Source organism: Cupressus sempervirens, chromosome 1 (assembly GCF_028749045.1).
Source record: "Cupressus sempervirens isolate cs-2001-9-10 chromosome 1, ASM2874904v1, whole genome shotgun sequence".
Classification (NCBI taxonomy): Eukaryota; Viridiplantae; Streptophyta; class Pinopsida; order Cupressales; family Cupressaceae; genus Cupressus; species Cupressus sempervirens.
This window is the reverse complement of record NC_143118.1, coordinates 333,868,297-333,890,315: the sequence shown is the minus strand read 5'-3', so window position 1 is coordinate 333,890,315 and position 22,019 is coordinate 333,868,297. Positions and strand designations below refer to the sequence as shown.

General features: G+C 32.5%; 1 pseudogene; it reads right to left on the bottom strand.

Annotated features, from left to right (window-relative positions):
- Window positions 1–2,590: 2,590 nt before the first annotated feature.
- Window positions 2,591–22,019, bottom strand: part of LOC149577537 (chitinase 2 pseudogene) — a 35,532-nt pseudogene continuing 16,103 nt past the window's right edge.

Genomic DNA, 22,019 nt, shown 5'->3' with positions numbered 1-22,019 from the left:
TTTTATGTGAAAGTCGTGTCTTCTTTATAAAAAAGCCCTATAAATCCTTATCATCCCTTCAAATATAGGTTTACTTATTCCTCTAGTCTTAACTGCATGATCAAGGACTCTAGGCATGATACTCGAGCTAGTTTATACTGAGAAAGTGGATGAATAAATATCTTAAAATTACATTGATTGTGTTTCACCCTCTAACTCCCCAAGTTGATTCTTTCTTTCAAAGAAATTCTATAGAGATGGTGCCCAATAATCAAGCATGTGGTGAGAATAGGGAGAGTAGGTCTTCTTTTAACCATGAACTTCCCATTGACTCTACCTTGCTCAATTTTAAGCATAGAACTACTCTATATTTAATGGCCACCATAATGTGGCTAATAATTTATTTATAATGAATAAGTTGATGCTTCAAGAGATTTCTAAAAATGATATTAAGCTTAGGGGCATTAAGAGATGGGTCAAAAAATAAGAATATTTAGAAAAAATACATCACCTAGGATGAAAATGAAACCAAATTCCTCATGGTATGTCTAAATAGAGGTATTGAGTATGTGGAGATAATGTGGACTAATTCTGAAGGACAAATTATCAGTCCAAAAAATAAAATTTACAACATAAGTAATAATAATTTTTTACTCATTACTTTTAGCCATAAATTAAATTGTTGAGAACATTCATACCATGGTTAGTAAGTTGGAAACACTCCTTAAGCCTACTCTAGTTATGAATATATATATATATATATTGGAGATAAGAAGACTCAAAGGAGTGTAGATAAAAATAGAGGCATTTGTATCAAAACAAGATGGTGTGTCAAAAGGGCATGGTTCAATTTGTTCAATTATTCCATACTTGAAGAAAATCATCTAGGATACTTCTTGACTAGAAGTCATGACCAATGAGGCTATGAAGTTTTTGTTTATTCTACTCAATCTTTTTCATTTCCTACTATTGTCTTTTAGTGTTTTAAGTTTGTAGCACTATTAGAACAAAAGTAAAATTATTTATAAAGGTATTAATAGTAGTAAAATATTCCAATAAATTAAAGACAACCTTTGAACATTAAGACATATTAATGGATAATTTAATTGTTAAATAATAAAAATGATACCTAAACATCCCACAAGTCATTCTTCAGGATAGCCTTAGGATGAACAATGTAAAAAATATAGAAACAAAAATCCTTTGGTGATATTTTAGAACACGTCAAACTAGAGCCCATGAGGATATCAATACTTGTTTAACCATTCACTAAACATGATTTTGTGACCAATTTCTCCCAAATAAAATTATTATCATTGCAAAATTATTTAATCATTTAAAAGATCTATCAAATTAAGTTATTGATTAAATGCTTCTACTTGATGAGCAAAAGCTTATCATATTTAGTATCTTGAGAATTATTTTTTGAAGTTGCTCCTTGAGTAGTCACAATGTCTCAAATCTCCAAAGCTTAACACCAACATAAATATTTATGTTGGAATAACTTAATATCATATAATAAAATAATGAAAAAAGATTAAAATATCATTACACAAAAAAATTGAGATTGACAATAAACTTCATAGAACAAGAACACCCAACATAATTTTATCCTTGGAAGCACAAGTAAAAATCAATAAGATTACTTGATTTATTAAGTGATGCGTCAATATGTAGAAGAAGTTGATAGATGAAAAATCACTATAAAAATAATTCTATGTTAAATTATAACATTAACCAAACAACTATTTTACAACAATCATTATACTATGTTTAATGAGAAGTGGTGGGTTCTTCATAGAGTTAGCGTATCTTTATTACAACATGCTTAGTATTTTACTTTTTATCTGTATGATATTTTGAAAAATTAAAGAAAAAAAAACAAAATAAGGAGAATGACATCTATAGTAAGAAGGAAGTTCGGGTATTAGGGTTTCAAGTATACTCTTGACTATGTTGGGGCATTGGTGATGAAAAGGAAAACATATTACTAACATTTTGAATGAAAATGGTGAGGATGAATAAGAAAGTTATATATTTATCATGTATCCATATTTTAAGCATTTTCCAAAATGAAAAAATTTCAAGATTGTCGCTAGATAGAATCTCTTCAATTCAAAATTTGACCATGAGCAAAACAAAAAGCGGATATAGTGTAATAATTGAGCTTAGCTAAAAAAAAGTGCAAAGCTACCATTTATTTGATACAATTTGTAGTTATAAAATTCAATATAACACACAACATAAATTTGATATATCAAAAAATTATTTACCGAAAATCTTGAACTTCGCAAAGATGATCTGTTATAGAGACTATGGCCTCTCAAAATACAATAGATCAACTAATAAAGAAACTTTAAAAATCTAAATAAAATTATTTTAGATTCTCTTTCTAAACATTCTAATTGTATATCTAAGTGGCATCATTAACCAACATAACCTTATTTATTCTAAAATTCATAATATTGATGAGTAGTCCCTTCACTTCTCTAATATTAATCTTAGAGTACTCTTTCTTAACCTCGGCCCGAAATTCATTATTATTAACCTTAAAGTAGTCTTTCTTAATAGGGTTACTGATGATGGATGCAAGTCTCTTTTGTCCAGGTTATCAGTGAGAGGCCAAGATACCTTGGGCTTCCTCTTCGTATTTGAAGCCATACTTTTTGGAGTCGTCAGCAGACCAGACAACTATTCCCTCAAGCTTCTTCTTTTTTTTCAACTCTTTGCACGCGTCAAAGAATCCCTTGTCTGGTTGGAGGCCACCTGACGCGCTATCTGTAGCGAAGCTGCTCAATAATCTCCCTTCCTTGTAATTAGAGGCCTGAGTGTCGAAATACTTTTGAAATTGCTTGACAGAAATACTCTCATCGTAGGCATAGAACTGAAAATTGACATAATCTATGGATCGACCATATTTGTTCCACAGTGCCTTATAATTCGCCTGCACGGGGCCCTCATCTCCATACGGAGCAATGGACGCCATTGAAATGACCTTTTTCTTCTTCAGCTGTTCAATCAATCCCCCAATACACTCAGAAAATGTTTTTGGGTCTGAATGGTCGAAATGCTCGTAGTCGATGTCGATGCCGTCGAGATGGTATTCTTCGATTATCTCTGTGAGAGAAGAAACTGCATTGGTAACCCATGAAGAAACAGAAGATGGTTGGAACTGTACATGGGTTCCATCCTCTCCTGCCACGTCACCGCCTAAGCTGACGGCAAACTTGACATTCTTATGCTTCGACTTCATCTCCAACACGTCATCAGGGCTGAGATTATCAGTGTCCCAGAAGACGCTGAATTTGCCGTTTGTTGGAGAGGGAGAATGAGAAGACGTTGTGTAGTCGATGGCAAATGACAGAAGAAAATGGACCTCAACGTCATCATTGATCGGCACATCATAGAATTTGACGTCGAGGAATTCAGCGCCTATGTATTCCCTTAGTAGATTATTATTACCACCTGCACAGAATCATTTGTTAGTAATAGTCAGCTTAATGAAGCCGCCTAATTAAACAACATAGAAAACTGAAATAACAATAAAGATGCACTAAAAAGATACATGCTATTGAATCATAATAAACATCTTCAACAATAGGATAACCTAGAAGATTACACAGTTAAATCCTGATAGCAATATCACTACAAAGAGATTGTCAAATCAACTAATATTTCCAATAATCAAAGAAGGAAACAGTTAACAAAAAACAAGAACATAAATCATTAAAATATAATGAAATTAATTCAAAAACAAAAATTTGAATTTAATAGTCCCTTCTTGTTGTTCTCCTCATGTAATGTGAGCTCAAAGTATGCCAATGCAAGAATTTACAGAGATTATGGTCACCAATATCATATATTTAGCTCTCTATTTAGATTATTTTTAGTTGAATTTAGTCAAGATTCTATATCTAAAGGATTGGTCCCTAGGGCGATTGAAGCATTAATGTCAAAGTGAGTATCAATTTAAGTAAGATGCTATCTAGGTTAATGAGATTGATTTCTCTACAAAAAAAAGAGAGATTGATATGTTAAGAGAATAATTTATCAATGAGCTAATTTGATTGATTAGATAATAGAATAGATTAGTGAGATAATAGAATGCATGTATGTGTTAACTATTTTTATTGATTACAAGACTAATTATTGTTAGAATGATTAAAAAAACTAGGAAGGGGGAGTGAGTACCAATTAAACTTTTAACATCCTCGTGTCCACCCCCCACCCCTCTCCCTACTCTTTCTATATCTATGTGTCTCCTCTAGTCTACTACTTATTATTTTTCTCTTGCTCTTCATCCTGATGATGGATCACTGTGTGTGATCCAAAACGTTGATGCAAAACACTTCAAACACAATCAAATTCCAGAAGAACTGATATTGATATAACTTCAAATAGCTCAATCAAACTCATAAATCCACTCTAAGAATATAGAAATTCATTAGTAACTCAACTTATCATATCACCACTTAGCTCTTTGTTTAGTATATGTCGAATAAAACATTAAATAGCATGAAGCATGAAAATAACATCTGCGCACAAGTATGACACCAAGATTAAACATGGAAACCCAATTTGGCAAGTGAGGTTAGTTAAGATCCAACTCTCTTAAAGGTTACAAAACACACTGTTAGGTGAAACCTTATTAATGAATTTAATCACCCTATTAGGAGTATCCTTTTTAGAGGTCTTTAAAACATCCCATTATAATGTCACCTTGATTAAAGGATTTACAATATGACTATTAGGTCAACCTTAAATAAAGGATTTTATTGCCACAATGGATGGAATGTAATGGGTGGGTTGATCTGATAAAATACAACTCACTTTGCAATGTTCAGATCTTCATTTGGCTCATTCCTAGTTCATTGAATGGACTTCATCACATTCTCCATCTCTGATCTAATTGGCAACACTTCAATAAATCACTCTTCACAAACTTCTTAGTTTTCCTCTACAATTCAATTCTTCACAAGTTTGTCACAAATTTGCTAATCCAACAACCACAAGAACATCTCTTATGCCTCCTTAAATAAACATGTTTAATCTTTTGTTGCTTAAACATAACTTTAGATCTTAAAGTTTGATTGAATTCATCAAATCCACCCATCATTTTGTCCTTGTACATCTCTCTGAAAAATTATAGAAAATTCTCATTAAATCCCCACCTTATATCACTTAAAATCCATAATTTATGCATTAAATATGTTAGCTCATCAATCCTTATCATTTACATGTTTTAATCAATTTGTAAATTCAATCGTACCGGCCTCTAATCTTGATTCTTTCACAAACTATTAATTTTATGACTCTTGTTCATCACTATGTTTTTCAACTCAGGCATCACTTTGTAGCTTAGTAACTACTAATCTATCTCACTTGACATACACTATATTTCTTGGCTTATACTACACTCAGTCGTTACTTCAATTTTACCTTCATCTTTCTTGGCCATTACCATCATTCAACTAATACTATTTTTCTTAGCTATTACACAAGTTCTTTGATCTTCCACTTCATATAATGATTAAACAACACATTATCTTGTCAAATACTAACTAATCAAGTTCCCATTGTAATTTCAATATGTACTTACTCCTCTTTACTCAACAACTTTACTAGTTCATCTTGTTATCTCTCTTTTCAAGTTCTCTTCACCAATCAATTGATATGGTACTCTACATTGTTAGAAAATGTCTTACTAGTAATGTTTGCCATAAATCACAACATAGCAATTATTCCAATTGTAGTTTCTAACAATTTCCCTCTTTGGCATTGATGTCAACACCTTTAGTTACCATACAATGGAAAAAGTGTTCTCTAGACTTTTAGTATTAATGCCCTCTATTTTATGTATTAGATCTTCATTAATATCCTTAGTTTCATCTCAATTTCCTCATCCATGCAATCTCGTATATGCTTCCTCTTTTCTTCTTTACACTTCTTTTACACTTCTTCTTCTATGAGACCAATTGAGATTCTTCTTTCCAACACCAACTTTGATTACTATCATGATGGTAACTAGACATACTTCTTACTCACACATTTTCAATCATTCATCTTCTCCCTATTGATTTGTAAATTTTATTGAATGGTAACATAGCATATTTCTCCCTCTTTGACAACAATGCCGAAGACACCATCCTTTATACACATCATCACCTTCTTTATCTTCTATACTAATTGATCTTTGAGTTATCTCCCCCTCTTTCTTATTTTACCTTGACTATATCAACATGTGCCAACTTGTAGCTCTATTAACTCATACTTATGTCCTTCTTAAATTAACAACTTTAGGTAGCTCCTAAAATTGACCTTTTGTATCAATTTGTAAGATATTCTGATGATAACAATTGATGTAATGTTGCATCTATTCTTGGTTTACTTTGGATAGGGGAATGTCCCCTAACTTACCTCTTAGATACACAAATGAATCCTTGGGTAGTGCCTTAGTGAATATATTAGATATCTCTTCCTTTGTATTCATATTTCCAGTCTTACTTCTTTGTCTTTGACTAATTCCCTGAAGTAATGATACTTAATTGAAATATACTTGGTCTTTATGTGCATCACATGATTCTTAGATATGTTTATAGGACTTGTGTTATCACAATATATCACATAGTTTTAGAAATATCTTTTTTCATACCTTCCAACAATTGCTTGACCCATGTACAATATTCGAACAATTAATTACTATAAGTACTGCAGCATATTTAACTTTTGTGGTGGATTGAGAAATAAAAGTTTTCTTCTCAATTATCCATGAAATCAATCTTCTTCCTATGAAAAAATATCCTCCACTTGTACTCTTTCTATCTTCAATGTTTCCAATCCAATCAACATCTATGTAGATTTTCAGCTCAAACTTGTCATTCTTGTTGTACCATAAACCATAGTCTTTTGTTCCTTTTTGATATCTCAATATCCTTTTCATAGACATCATGTGATTATCCATAGGATTAGCAAAAAAATATTACAAAAATACCAATATCTAATGTAATTTTAGGTCTTCTGTGAATAACATATTACAATTTGCCAATCGTTGACCTATACTGTGTTTAATTTACTTCCTTTCTAAAGGATTTTAGTATATCCCTTATACAATTTGATTGTGTAATGTTTAAACCTCCTTTCATTTGATAAACCTACAAACCAACAACGAATTTAATCTCTCTAAATTTTACATATCAAATTCTTTCTTCATCTCATTAGAAAATTATTTCACAATGAATCATGTGCTCCAAATACAATATTATAAATAAATATTTCAGCTAGCAAAATATTATTTTCAAATTCACTCTTACAAAACCAATTCTTATCAAATATTTATGTAACCTATCATACCATGCTCTAGGAGATTGTTTCAAACCATTCCATTCTTTGTGCAAATTACATATCATGTTCTTCTTGCTAAGATCAACAAATCCTCTAGGTTGTTCAATGTAGACTTCTTCTTCCAAGATTTCATTCAAAAATATAGACATCCATTTGATGTATCAAGAATCCTTTGTAAGTAGCATATGCAAGTAATGTTCTTACTCCTTCCAACCTTGAAACTTAGACAAATGTCTCTCCATAGCAAATTTCTTCCTCTTGTGCACATCTTTTAGAAATCATGCTTTCTTTGTTCCTTGTGAATTCATCTTTCTCATTCAACTTGTTTCTAAATACCCGCTTGGTTCCAATCACATTCTTATCCTTTGGCCTAGCTACCAATGTCCATGCCTTGTTCTTCTTTATTTGATCAATCTTTCCATTCATTGCTCTAATCCAATCTTCATTTTTCTGTGTAATTTTAACTATTCTTGGCAAAAACTCACATAGTAAAAATGTATCATTCTTTAATTTGTTTTTTGTCATGATTCTTGAACCTTTATCTCTAATGCTTTGATCTAGTGTGTGGTGACTTCTCACATATTTTTCTAAGATAGGCTTAGATCTTCTCTCTCATTGTGGTAATTCACTTGGATCCACTTGTTCATCCCCTCTAGGTATCTCTTTCTCTAACTCAACTTCCTCTGCCTAGTGTTTAGTCTCTTCTGCTTGTGACTTATCTCCTATAGCCTGATGCTCGACAACTTGTAGAGGCTCAGTGGAGCTTCTTTATTGTAACTTGGTAGTGCCAATCTTGTAATGCATGGTAGTCCATTTCTCTAGTTTAGGTAAAGTACTTGGGTCTCTTTTATAGATGTATACAAAGTTTCTATTATCTTCAGGCTCCTTCTTGCATTCTTCTTCATTTTTTTCTACAAATTGATAAACTCTAACATTTTCACTTTCCACAATTTTATTATTATTATTAGCATTCAAAAACTTCTATGCCTTTCTTTTAGTAGAATATCATAAGAATATACCTTCATCAATTTTTGCATTAAATCTTGATTTCCTTGCATTTTTCAGTATATAACACTTGCTTCCAAATACTTTGAAATATTTAACATTACATGCATACCAATACCACATTTGAAAATGGTTTTTGTTTGTACCTTTCTTGACTTGAACTAAGTTAAGTTTATAAAAAGTTGTACTTATATCTTCTCTCCAATACTTTTGTGAAACATTCTTTTCCATCATCAATGAACATCTTTCTTAGTCAATGATTTATCTATTTCCTCTTTCAACTATCCCATTTTGTGGTGGAGTCCGTGGTTCTGACATTTGTCTTTTTATTGCTTTTTCATTGTAGAATGTATTGAATTCCTTAGATATATATTTACCTCCTTTATTTGATTTGCAGAATGTTAGAGTTTTTCACGTTTCCTTTTCAACTCTAGCAAAATACCACATAATTTTTTAAAAGTATCAAATTTTTCTTTAAGAAATATCATAGTCATCATTCTAAATAAATTTTCAACAAATAGGATGAAGTATGTGTCACCATAATAACTTTTCATTCAAATAGGAACACATAAATCAATATGATCCAGCTCCAAAATATCACTAGAATAATAGGTCGTAATTTTGAAACTAAACATTTTCATTTTTCCCATTTTACATTATTTGCACATCATTCTATCAGGTTTTCTCAATCTTGACAATCCTCTTTCTCTTTCAATCTTACTAATGCTTACCAAATTATCAAAGTTCACATGACATAAACCTTTATTGCATAACCAAACATATTCAAATTGTGCAAATAAACATGTATCTTTAGATAGGTCTAGATATAACAAGTTACCTCTTGTTTTCTCTCCACTTCCAATCACTTCACCAATAGTATCATAGATTTTTTCCTTCTTGTTTTGAAATTCAAATTGGTAGCTTGAACTGTTCAATTGTGACACACCCAAAAAATTATATTTTATTCTATCAAACCCAATATTCATTGTCACATCTAATCTTTTACCTAGGTGTGTGCAATAAGATGGTGTACAATTTAGTGGACACCACACAAAAAAAAATCCAAAAACATTAATAACCCAATCAACTTGTTAAAAATTTTAGAAAGTGGCCAAGCTTGGTTACCAAGGCTAGATAAAATACATTAAAAAAAAACCTAATTGGGTTTTGAAGAAATAAAAATAAGCTTTACTTTGGAAGGCATAACTTTTGCATCTAGAGTCTAATTGACTCCATTCAAAATGCATTGGAATGATATTAAAGAACTCTACAACATGATTGATGCAGGATCATATTAAGTTTTCTTCGTAACTACTTTGGAGTTCATGGGAGGAGGCTCAATAGTTTTTTTAAAGGGTGCTTGCACTAGTATTCGATCGAAGGAGGATGTGCCCCATCGTCGAAGGAACTTATCATGGATTGGGAGGGTGGTGCTTGGTTGCAGCGTTGGCTAAGTAGCTTAGTCATTGAAGGACTTGGTTTCCAAAGGAGGAACTCAACATATACTGAGGATTTTAGTTTGTTTGTTTGCTATGCTGGCCAAGTGGATTGGTCAATGAAGGGCTTGGTTATTCTTGGTGAAGTTGTTGATGCTTAAAGGTTGTTTTTGACACTCGGTTTCTATGTTACCCAAGTTTTCTTGGGCTGACCTTGTGCATTTAATTTGTGTATAGGTATTTAATTTGTGATGCAACTAACTTGTGGCATGCATAGGCATTTAGTGTAAGCATTTATTATAATTTGTATTGGGGTAGGCCAACTTTTGGGTTAGTTGGGTAGAAATAAGCGGGTTTTGTGGAGTCTTAGGAGATTCTTTCATTCAGAGGAGGGTAAGCCCACGATAATGAGTTTCACTTTTTGAGCAATTCTGACACTAAAATCAATATTTTTGAAACAAACCTCACAATCAGGTAACTATATCTCTAAAAGCATTAAGAATTTGAAGATGACATAAACTAGTGATTTCTAGTAATTTGTTCTTACTTTGTAACCATATTTAAAAATAAAAAATAAAAAATAATTTAACTAAAAAATTTATTCTCCCTCAAAAAGTGGTACATATGAAAAATCAATATTTTTAAGGAGTGACGATCATTTTGACAAGCATAATTTTTTTTTCTACAAATCATGGTGAGGTAATTCTTCTGATGTTGAATTTTTAACATCTATATCTAGAGAATTCATTTGGTTTGATTCAATTTGCTTGAATATTGTATATTTTATGAAGTTTCAAAGAGACATCAATTGTAATTTAGACATGTGTTCATTTGGACAAGCATAACTTGAACTCAATATATCATAAATATTTTTTTTTTCAATAGAAAGATAACTCAGTAACCCATTTTCCTAGAGATTTTTCAAAAAAACAATTGACCTAATTTAGAATTTTTCCTGAAGTGTTGAAGTCAATCAATGTTTAATTTTTAATCGACCTATAATGAGTTAAACTCATATTTGAAAATCTTAATGAATATAATACCTGTTAAAATTATGGTCATTGGAAAGCTTTCTCTGAGAAACATAATTTGACATTTTAAGATTTATAGTATGAGGTCATTTGATCCTAGTCTAGAGGGTCAAAAGACCATTTTTTTCCCTTTTTCCTAAAACAGAACAAAGTTTCTTTTTTAAAACATGTTCATGCAAACATATACTCTATGTTTGTGTGAACAAACATTCATGTGAACATGTTTGTCAAAAAAAATATAAATTGCAAGGAAAATATGATAATTTATGGGTTCACATGAACCCCCAAAATTTGAATATTTTAAAGAATTGTCAATTTTGTTTGTGCCACAAGAGTGACACCCACTATTGTGGGCTCACCTAGGAGTAAGTTAGATGGAGAGTATCTAAAGAGAAAATTTTCCTAAGTCTGTGGTTAGAGTGCTAAATCTGAGGAAACTTACAACAAGATTATGGTGGAGTTGCAAATTTGTGAATAGATCTAGTGGTTGAGGCTTTGGAAATAAGGAGATTTCTTAGTTGGCTTGCAAGCACAAGTTTAGATCTTCCTTGGAGGTTTCTCCCAGAGTGTGGATCTAGACTAGCTAGTGTTTGAGTTAGATCTTGAGGGATCTTGTAGAACTGTTATTGTAATTACTATTGTATTTGGCCATAACCAAGAAGACCTTACAACCCAACACATTACATGTAATCAACTATTTTATGAATCAAGTATTGTGAATTGGTATTGGATTGAGTATCTTGTATTGTGTTCCCATTGTGTGGTTATTTGTAGGGATCTATATTACCTCCAATAGGAATACCTTCTAATTCTATTTGCATCAATGATGTAGATTAATAAATCCTATGTCATAATTTTTTACTTGCCATCAATTTGAATTAAGCATAGTTTGAAATAGGTAGTCATTATTTTCCAATTGCATAATCAATAGGTAAACATGAATTCTAACATATTTTTAATTTTCTCTCTCTTAAAAACAAGTATGCACAATTTCTCACTAAATAAGTAACCTTTAATATGTCTCTCTTAATAATTCTAAACCTCTCCCTCTCTAACTTTTTATCCTTAAGTGTTGTCTCTCTCTAAGAAATCCCTAAGCCCCCCATCTCTCTCTCTCTCTCTCTTTCCATCCTATCCCCTAATCTCTCTCTTTGTCTTATCCCCTTTTTTCTCTCCATCATACCCTCTCTCTCTAACTCTCTATCCTACCCCCTTCTCTCTCTCTTTAACTAAATAACCCCTAAGATATCTCTCTTACTCACTCTTAACCTCTCACATTCTTCAACTAACTCTCTCTCTCTCTCTCTCTCTCTCTCTCTCTCTCTCTCTCTCTCTCTCTCTCTCTACCTCTCCCTCCCTCCCTCCCATCAAATCATCTCTCACCCACTGTCTCCATCTCTCTCACTCAATCTTATCCTATCCTATCCCTCACCTCTCTCTCTCTCTCTCTCTCTCTCTCTCTCTCCCTCCCTCCATCAATTCATCTCTCACTCACTCTCTCTATCTCTCTCACTCAATCTTATCCTATCCTATCCCTCCCCCTTCTTTATCTCTCCCTAATGTCTAATCCTTTAAGTGGGAACTTCACATAGAGAGAGGGGGTTTAGGGATTAGGGGCCATAAAGATATGGTTAAGGGGTTAGAAAGATTTTTGAGAGAGAGAGAGGGTAGGGGATAGGAAGAGGGAGAGAGGATAGGACAAGAGAGATGAGAGAGAGAGAGAGAGATGAAGTGATGGCGAGAGAGTAGTGGATAGGATGGAGAGAGAGATGCAAAGAGTGAGAGAGAGAGTGAGAGAGAGAGAGAGAGGGGAGGCTTAGGGATTACTTAGAGAGAGAGAGATAAAACTTAAGGATAACAAGTTAGTCAGAGAGAAAGAGAGAGAAACCTAGGAGTTAGTTAAAGAATGCAAGAGTTTAGGAGTTATTAAGAGAGATATATTAGGAAATATTTAGTTGGTGAGTGAGTGAGTGTATGTTTTTTTGAGAGAGAGATAATTAAAAATATGTTAGCATTTTTGTTTACCTATTGATTACATATTTGGAAAATAATGACTAACTATTTTAGATTATGCTTAATTCAAATTTTTGGAATTTTTTTTATTACATAGGATTAATTTATCTACATCATGTTGTAGATCTCTTTAATAGGTTTCCAACACATTTTGCGTGGATTCAATCAGACTTTATATGTGAAATTTATGGCCTTCAAAGTAAAGTATACATTTAGTTCTTCAAATCCCAATCCGGATTTGAATAACCCGATTGGGTTTTGAATGCACTTTTCATTTTCATATCCCGATCAGGTTATTTGAATCCTAGAAACCCAATCTTGTTATGGATTGGTGATAACATAAGGAAATGATCCAAAGGCTTGGGAGATTGTTTTTTTTTATTCATCTTCTAAGATGAATTCTTCTATTTGCCTTCATCATGTTTTCTAATGGTGAAGTGGGTATCTCTAAAATCACCACCATAACCTTACACATCTTCTTATCTTTCTAACAATGTAAGTTTTCCTATTTTTTGACAACATTAACATGGTAAACTTTAATTACTTTTACCAATGCCTTGGCATTCCTCACAGACATTTACCTACCATTTTTTTAATAACTTTTGATATACTTAAAAAGATTCAAAATAATCTATATATTATTTTTCTAAACTCTATTCTATACAAATTTATTTATTTTGATTCCATTTTTTATTATTTTGGTGTAAGTTATGCTCAACACACAGACATGTACCAAAATTTTGGGATGTAGTCAATTTAATAATTCAAAAAAGAAAAAATTATCAAAAAATTACAAAAGTAATATACAACTTCTAGATATGGATCTTACCTATCATCCTTCCAAAGGGATGTGAAAAATAGCAAATATAATCATGTCTTTCATGTTGCACATGAAAATAATTATGTTATATTTTCTTTAAAACCAAGAACTATTTTTCTTGTGCATAGAGTTCAACCCACCTAATCTCATCCATTTTTAAAAAGCTCTAGTAGTTTAAAAGGTAGATTTAGAGTACTACAATTTATATGTTGCACATATCTTGTCATTTTGAGTGGATGAGCTTCAAACATCATGGCCAAGTTTAGGTTTAGCTAATTTTAAAAAAGATGTCCACTTATAACCCCATTTTTGTACACCATCTTGGTGCACTGACCCACCTTTCACATAATATGATGCATCATTTTCAAACTTAATAAAACTTCTATTATAGTGTTTTATATTTTAAAAATTACTTGTATCACCAATCATATGGTGTGATCAACACTAATTTTTCATTCTTACTCACATATGAAATAAGAGTATTTTTCTTAAAAAATTATCTTCATCAGATTCTCCCTTCATTGCAACATAAACAACTTCATTGTCATGTTCATCAAAATAAATTTTAGAACCATCTTCTTCACCAATATAATAGGATTTCTTACCTTTTCCTTTGTAGTCCCTATTACCTTAGTTATCTTTGTTGCCTCTCCTTTCTCAATTTTCTTTTGTATTTCCTTTCCTCCTTTTCATCTCTGTTAAGACACCTTGCAGCAATCTGACCAATTGCATAACAAGTAAAATAGATTATAGGAAGTTTACCTTTGTATTTTCCTCTTCCTATTGGTATCCTTCTTGCCAATAATACTTCTAGGTCATCAAGGTCATCATTTGATTCACTATCACTATCGATAGGCTTACTTTTTGTAATTTTATTTCTTTTATATCTATCAAGGGTTAGTTGATACTTGAAATCACATTCAACACCCAAATGGTAATTATCAAAAGTTGATAATTGAAATGTAGTGAGCTTACCAATTAGACTATCCATGGTCAAATCATTACCAAGTGTACACTAGTACATTTGGACCCAATTTTTGACCAAGGTTCATTGCTATTTTTGTCATTGAAATTTTGACCAAATTGTAGGTTGGTTGAAATTTCGATGAATACATTTGTCAAAATTTTGACCAACCTACAATTTATTCATCAAAATTTTGACCAACTTACAATTTGGTCAAAATTTTGATGAGAAAAATAATGACGAACCTTGGTCAAAATTCGACAAAAATTGGTCAAAAATTGGGTCCAAATTTACTAGTCCATGTATATCTTAGTCCTTGTATTGCATATGCTCTAATCGCATAGATAGGAAGTAAAGTCCTCAACACCTTGCTAATCATAGTCTCTTCAGATATGTCTTCTCTAGCTCCTATAATTGCATTCACCACTTCTTTGATTTAGCCTAAATATTGAGAATATCTCCTTTCATTCTCATGTCATCAAACTTGCCTCTCAAACTTTCAGCTTTAGGCCTTAACACATTTTTTTCTCCTCTATGAATTTTTGCCAACTCATCCCATATTTTCATTGCAATAGTGAAATCCTTCACATCATAAAACTCAACATAACTTAGGTAAGATTTGATATCTATCATCATTTGATTTTTCTCTTGCTTCTTTTTTATTTGCTTAATTGTCATGGGTCTAGGCACTTGCAATGTATTCATAATTGTCCAAGTAGTATAGTGCATAATCTCCAACTCTAGATAGATGCCATCTCATTAATCATTGTCATGTTGGGAAGTTCTCTTTATTTAATTTGTGGACCTCTCTCTTGTACATATTGATCTTTAGCTTAAGTATCTTGAAATTTTCCTTACCAATACCATAGTCTCTTGTACAAATTTTTAGAACAATTAAAATATATGAGATGAGGGATGAATCAGTTTTCCTCAAGTCTAGATGTACCAATTCAACTTTTAACAACTTCAAATAACTTAATCAAATTCATAAATCCACTTAGCTAATATAGAAATTCATTAGTAACTCAACTTATCACATCATCACTTAGGTCTCTATTTAGTATATGTCAAATAACATAAACATATAACAATAAATAACATGAAACATGAAAACAATATTTGCACAAGTATGACACTAGGATTTAATGTGGAAACCCAATTTGGAAAAACCATCAAGTAGCATACTACCACATTTTCACTCTTCTAAAATGAGATCATTTAAGAGAAAACCTTATTAATGGTTATAAAACAAAGTATTAGGTGTGACACTATTAAAGGATTTAATCATCCAATTAGGATTGAGTTTATTATGTAGTGTTGGAAATCTAATTGAAAAGATCATTTTTGAAGATCAAAGAGGGAGATTGTTGCAAAGAATGAAGTTGGTTGATAAAGGATTTTTTCAATCATTGTTTTGTCATTAATGTCAAACCTGCTATTTGCTAGAATGACATTTGCTTATTAGATCCAAGTACTATCATTTAGTTGATTGATGAAGAGGATTTAATCAACAAGATGTAACAAGAGTACCTAAGGGAATGGTTGAGTTATGATATTATAATGGAGTACAAGGATCAGCTAAGACAATGGTTAAATGATGTATTGATAACATACTAAAAGATGTAGAGGTTGGCCACACTTAGAAACATTAGAGGAATAAGTTGGAATAGAGTTGACTGCAAAGCTTAACTAAGTTCATTAGTGAATGTCGAGCAAATTTTTAGTTGGAGCCAAGAAAATAAAAAAGTTAGTGTGTGCCAAGTAAACTTTAGGTGCCGAATAAAGTTCAAGTGCCGAGTGAATCCATAGTAAGTGTCGAGCATCAATAAAATGTAGTTGATGCTGAGTAACATAGTATGTGTCAAGCACCAAAATTTCAATAGTGCCGAGCTACTACATTATTTTAAAAGACAAAGAATCACCAAACCTGAACCAACAGAGTTGTTACCTAGAATTTTGTAAACTAGTTGGAGGATAAGGATGATGAGCTGGTGGTACAGAATTCTATGTAAACTATTTTTGAGCGAATTCAAGAGGATTCTTCATGATGTTTCTAGAAGGAACAAGATGTGGGTTAGATTCAATGAATCCTACCTAATCCATTTGAGCCAAAATTAAAGGATGGAAGAATCGAGCAGGAAAAGAAGTTCCAAGACTTCTATTTAAGAAGTCTCAGACCAAGAAGCAAGAGTTGTCAGAGTACCAAATTGCGAAGTGGTTGAAGGGTGTTAAGGAGAAGACATCTAGGAGAATGAAGAATAGAGCATAGAGACTCTACTTCGATAAGTGGTCAAAAGAGATGATTGCATTGGTACATTAAGCATGGACACTCAAGAAGACAAAGATTGAAAGGAGGGTAAGCTGTCAGAGCTACGAAGATTAAAACTCAGACAATGTGAAGAGTTCAAGAGTAATCTGAGATCTACAAGTTAAGTTGTGAATTGTAATCAAGTCAAAACCCCTTATTGTTAATTTCTAGCAATTGTATCAGTTAGGGTAAAGAAAAATCCTATGGACTTAGGTTGGTTTAATAGCCATTTGTAAATCATTTAATGGGGTGGCATTCCAAGTGAATGTTCTAAAGTCCTCTAACCAGGTGCACTTCTAATAGGGTGGTTAAAATCTTTTAACCAGGACACATTTAATAGTGTGGTGTAGCCTTTAACAGGGTAGGCCTTTCATAGGGCATCACTTCAGAAGAGTAAGAATTGAGTAGCATGTTACTGGTGGTTTTTCCCAGATTGGGTTTCTATGTAAATCACTGTGTTATGTGTTGATCTTTTCATGTGTTATGCTTGCATGTTCATTTACAGTAACTTTATGAATAGGAAAGTTAAAGCTTAGATGAATGAACAAGTTTGATGGGCACACTTTAATTGATAAAAAGTTTGATTTGGACATTTGGACCTTGAATAACTGATTCACCCCTCCCCAACCCTCAATTATTCTAAAAAAATTATAACAATTGGTATTAGAGCCATCTGTTGATTTAGTTTAAAGGTATTAGAAGGAGGAAGATCAAGATGTCCAATAGAGAAGTTTCCAAGCTCAACAAAGACAATTATTTTGCATGTAGAGTCTGATGAAATTGCACCTTGGATCAATAGGTGATTATGCAAAAACCTCAATTGGAGTGGAACATGTAGACCCGACTAGACCCTTCTCTATAGATGATTTGAACAAAAGGAAGGAGCATAATTAGGCAATGTTGGAGATTGCCTCTACACTCAGCTATGCTAAATTTGATGACATCAAAGGATGTGACATTGCATTCAAAATGTGGAAAGCCCTGATAGATATTTATGGAGGAGATCAAAATATTTAGAGAGAAAAGAGAAAAAGCCTCAAAGGAAAGTTTGATGACATGAAAATGGAGGAAGGTGAAAATGCTACTCAATATGGATCCAAAATGAAAGAAGTAGTAAGTGCAATAAGAATTTTGGGTGGTCAATTGGAAGAAGAGACTATCAATAGAAAATACTTGAGAACCGTACTCCCTATTTATGCTATTAGAGTTTCAGCCACCCAAGAGCTAAGGTGTGTACAAGGAAACACACTAACCTTTGAAGGAATAGTGGGAAGACTTACTATATTTGAACTATCCAATTTTGATAAATACAAACCTAAGAACCTTGAATCTTCTTTCAAGGCCAAGCTGACATTGAAAGACACTAAGGAGGTGACATTAAAGAAGAAGAGTAGAAAAGAAAAATGTGTATCCAATGATAGTAGCACAAATGAGGAAGATGTGGAGTAGTTTGAAGCACTACTAGCTAGAAGATTCCATAGAGCCAAAGGTAAATTCAAAGGTAAGATCCCTATTATTTGTTTTAATTGCAATGGAGTAGGTCATATTGCTGCAAGGTGTATGTAGAAGAAAAACTACAAAGAAGGAAATAAGTACAAAAACAAGAGAGAAGATGATAATAGAGATTACAAGGGCAAAGGAAAGAGATGCTACATCATTGAAGAAGATTTAGATGAGAATGATGATGAAGTAGTCTATGTATCATGAAGGATGAATCAAATGGAGATGAAGCAATAGCATTGGTAACCTGTGTGAACAAGAATGACAAGTAGATCATAGATAGTGGATGCTCACATCACATGATAGGAGATAAAAGTAAGTTTATTTCATTTCCTCAATATGATGGAAATAGTGTTAGATTTGGAAATGATGCTCCATGTCAAATCAAAGGGAAAGGTTCTATTAAACTTACTAAGAGAATTTCATGTGATAATGCATACTATGTTGAAGCATTAAGCAACAATTTGTTGAGTGTATTAGAGTTAGGCAATGTAGGTTGCAAAGTAGAATTTGGAAACAAATCTGCCAAAATATATGACACTGATGGGAATCTCGTAGGGAAAGGTGAACAAACTAGGACTAACTTATTTTACCTAGATATGTAAGATACAACTTGTCTTGTTAGATTTGATGATGTGTGGCTATGGCATAAAAGAGTGTGTCATGTTAACTTTGGCAATCTGATTAGCATCAGCAAAAAGAAGAAAGTCAGAGGTTTTCCTAACCTAAAGAAACCTAAAAATACAATGTGCAAACAATGTCAACTAGGAAAGATAACTAAGTCTAGTTTCAAAAGAAAAACATACACTTCCAAGGAAGTACTAGAGCTAGTCCATACAGACATATGTGCTCCAAAAGAAGTACAAAGCTATCTAGGAGATAGATACATAATGTTATTTGTAGATGACTACTCCAGGATGATGTCTTCCATGTTTTTGAAGCAAAAATCTAATGCATTTCAAATGTTTAAGTGGTATCTGGCTAGAGTTGAGAAGGAAACATGAAAGAGTCTGAAGTGCCTAAGGTCAGATAGAGGAGGTGAGTTTACATCAAAAGAATTTAAAATATTCTATAATGGCAAAGCTATCAAAAGGAAAACATTAGCACCAAGAACTCTACCTCATAATGGTATTGCTGAAAGAACAAATAGATCAGTGATAGATTGTGCAATAACAATGATGATGGAGAAAGATGTTGCTCTAAAGTAGAGAAGCTGTAAGTTCTACTGTTTACATTTTGAATAGAGTTCAAGTCAAGAAAGGTACAAATGCAACACCTTTTGAATTATGGTATAGTCACTTAGCTAATGTAAAACATTTCAAAATATTTGGTTGTAAATGCTATATTCTTAAAGATACTAGAAATGGCAAGTTTGATGCAAAAAGTGATGAAGGCATATTCCTTGGATACTCCACTAGAAGTAAGGCATATAAGTGTTTGAATACTAACACTAACAAGATTGCAAAGAGTGAAAATGTAAATTTTGATGAGCATGCAAAAGCCCAAGTTGATGAATCTAGGAAATTAGAAGGTTATCGATCCTTTGTATACTTCTATGAAGGAATGAGTGCTAAAGATGATGTTGCCAATCAAGTTGGAAATCAACAACGAATTTTAATATCAGCTGAGTCACAACTAGTGAATGTCAAGCTACATTAAGAAGCTGAGTTGCAGAATGAAGGAAATGCACATTCAGACTCTGAAATTAGTTCACATGAAAGAGACAATGAAATACGAGATGAAGAAGAAAAAAATGACTCTGAAATTGAAGGATCAAACATGAAAAGAAGGACAAAACTAAGAATAACCAATTATGTAAGGAGACATCACCTTGTAGATCAAATCATTGGTGACAAGGATGCTAGACCTATGACAAGGAATAGACTAAGGATTGAATCATGTCTACTGAGCAAGGTTGAGCCTAAAACAGTGAAAGATGCACTACAAGATGATGACTGGTATGAAGCCATGGAAGAAGAGATAGATCAGATTGAGAAAAGAAAAACCTAGACCCTAGTTCCTTGACCAGCTGATAAGAATGTAATTGGTACCAAATGGGTGTTTAGAAAAAAACTTGATGAGAATGGTGAGATAGCTAGAAAAAAATCCAAATTAGTTTTTGAAGACTATGCACAAGAAGAAGGACTAGATTATGGAGAAACATTTACCCCTGTTACAAGAATGGAAAGAGTAAGAACACTACTTTCATATGCTACCTACAAAGGTTTCAATGTCTACCAAATGGATATGAAGTCTACTTTTCTGAATGGTATACTAGAAGAGGAAGTCTACATAGAACAACTAGAGGGATTGTTGATGACAAGAACAAGGATATGGTTTGAAAACTACACAAGGCACTCCATGGTTTAAAGCAAGTACCTAGAGCATGGTATGAGAGACTGCACAAATATATTGTGAAGATAGGATTTGAAAGAATAGATGAAAATAGCAACTTTTCTATCAAGGAAGAGAAAGGTAAAGATATTTTGACATCTAAAATATTTGGCGATGATATAATATTTGGAGGAAAAGATGTTCTATGTAAAGATTTTGCTGATCAAATGAAACATGAGTTTGAGATGTTAATGTTTGGGGAAATCAAATTCTTTGTTGGATTGCAAGTACATCAACTAAAGTATGGGATATTTGTAACTCAATCCAAACACGTCTAGGAGATACTTAAGAAATTTGGATTAGAAGATTCAAAACAAGTAAGTACACTAATGGTAACTGGACATAAGTTATCCAAGAATCATGAGTCAATTGAAGTGAATCGGACAATGTATAGATCAATGATTAGAAAGTTGTAGTATGTTGTACATAGTAGACCAGATATTGCATTAGCAATTGGAATAGTGGAAAAAAAAAAATTAAATCCAAGATAAAATTATCTAATGGTAGTAAAGAGAATACTGAGGTACCTAAAAGGAATTGATGATTTTGGTTTGTACTACAAGAGGAGTGAAAACTTTGAGTTGAGAGCCTACACTGATGCCAATTAGGGAGGCAACATTGATGATAGAAAAATCAGTAGTGGAGGAGCACTTTTCCTAGGTAGAAGGGTGATCACTTGGACCAGTAAAAAGAAAAGTTGTACCTCACAGTCCATAGCAGCAGCTAAATATGTTGCAGCTACTATCAATTGCGCTAATATTGTATGGATCAAAAATTTGTTGCAATGTATGAAGAAAGAGGTAACTAAGCCCATGATACTTTATTGTGATAATGCAAGTGCCATCAACATATCAAAGAACCCTGTAATGCATGCCAAAACTAAGCATATTGCAATTAACTATCACTATGTAAGAGAATTGGTGGAAGATAAGAAAGTAAAGATGAAATATGTTAGCTCAAAAGAATAGATTGCTAACATGTTCAGAAAAGCACTACCTAAAGATGCTTTTGAGTATCTTAGAGTTAAGTTAGGGGTGATACCCCTAGCCAAAGAAACTTGAAAAAAAAGTAAGACTTCCCTACATCAAATGAGTTGATTGTTGAAATATTACACATCAATGCAGAGGATACATACTTTAGGATTTTTTCTAAAGTAAAAAAAGTGCTAAAGTTTCAAATTAGTCACAAGCAAGGTGATAGAGGGAGAAAATGAAGGAACCTACAAATT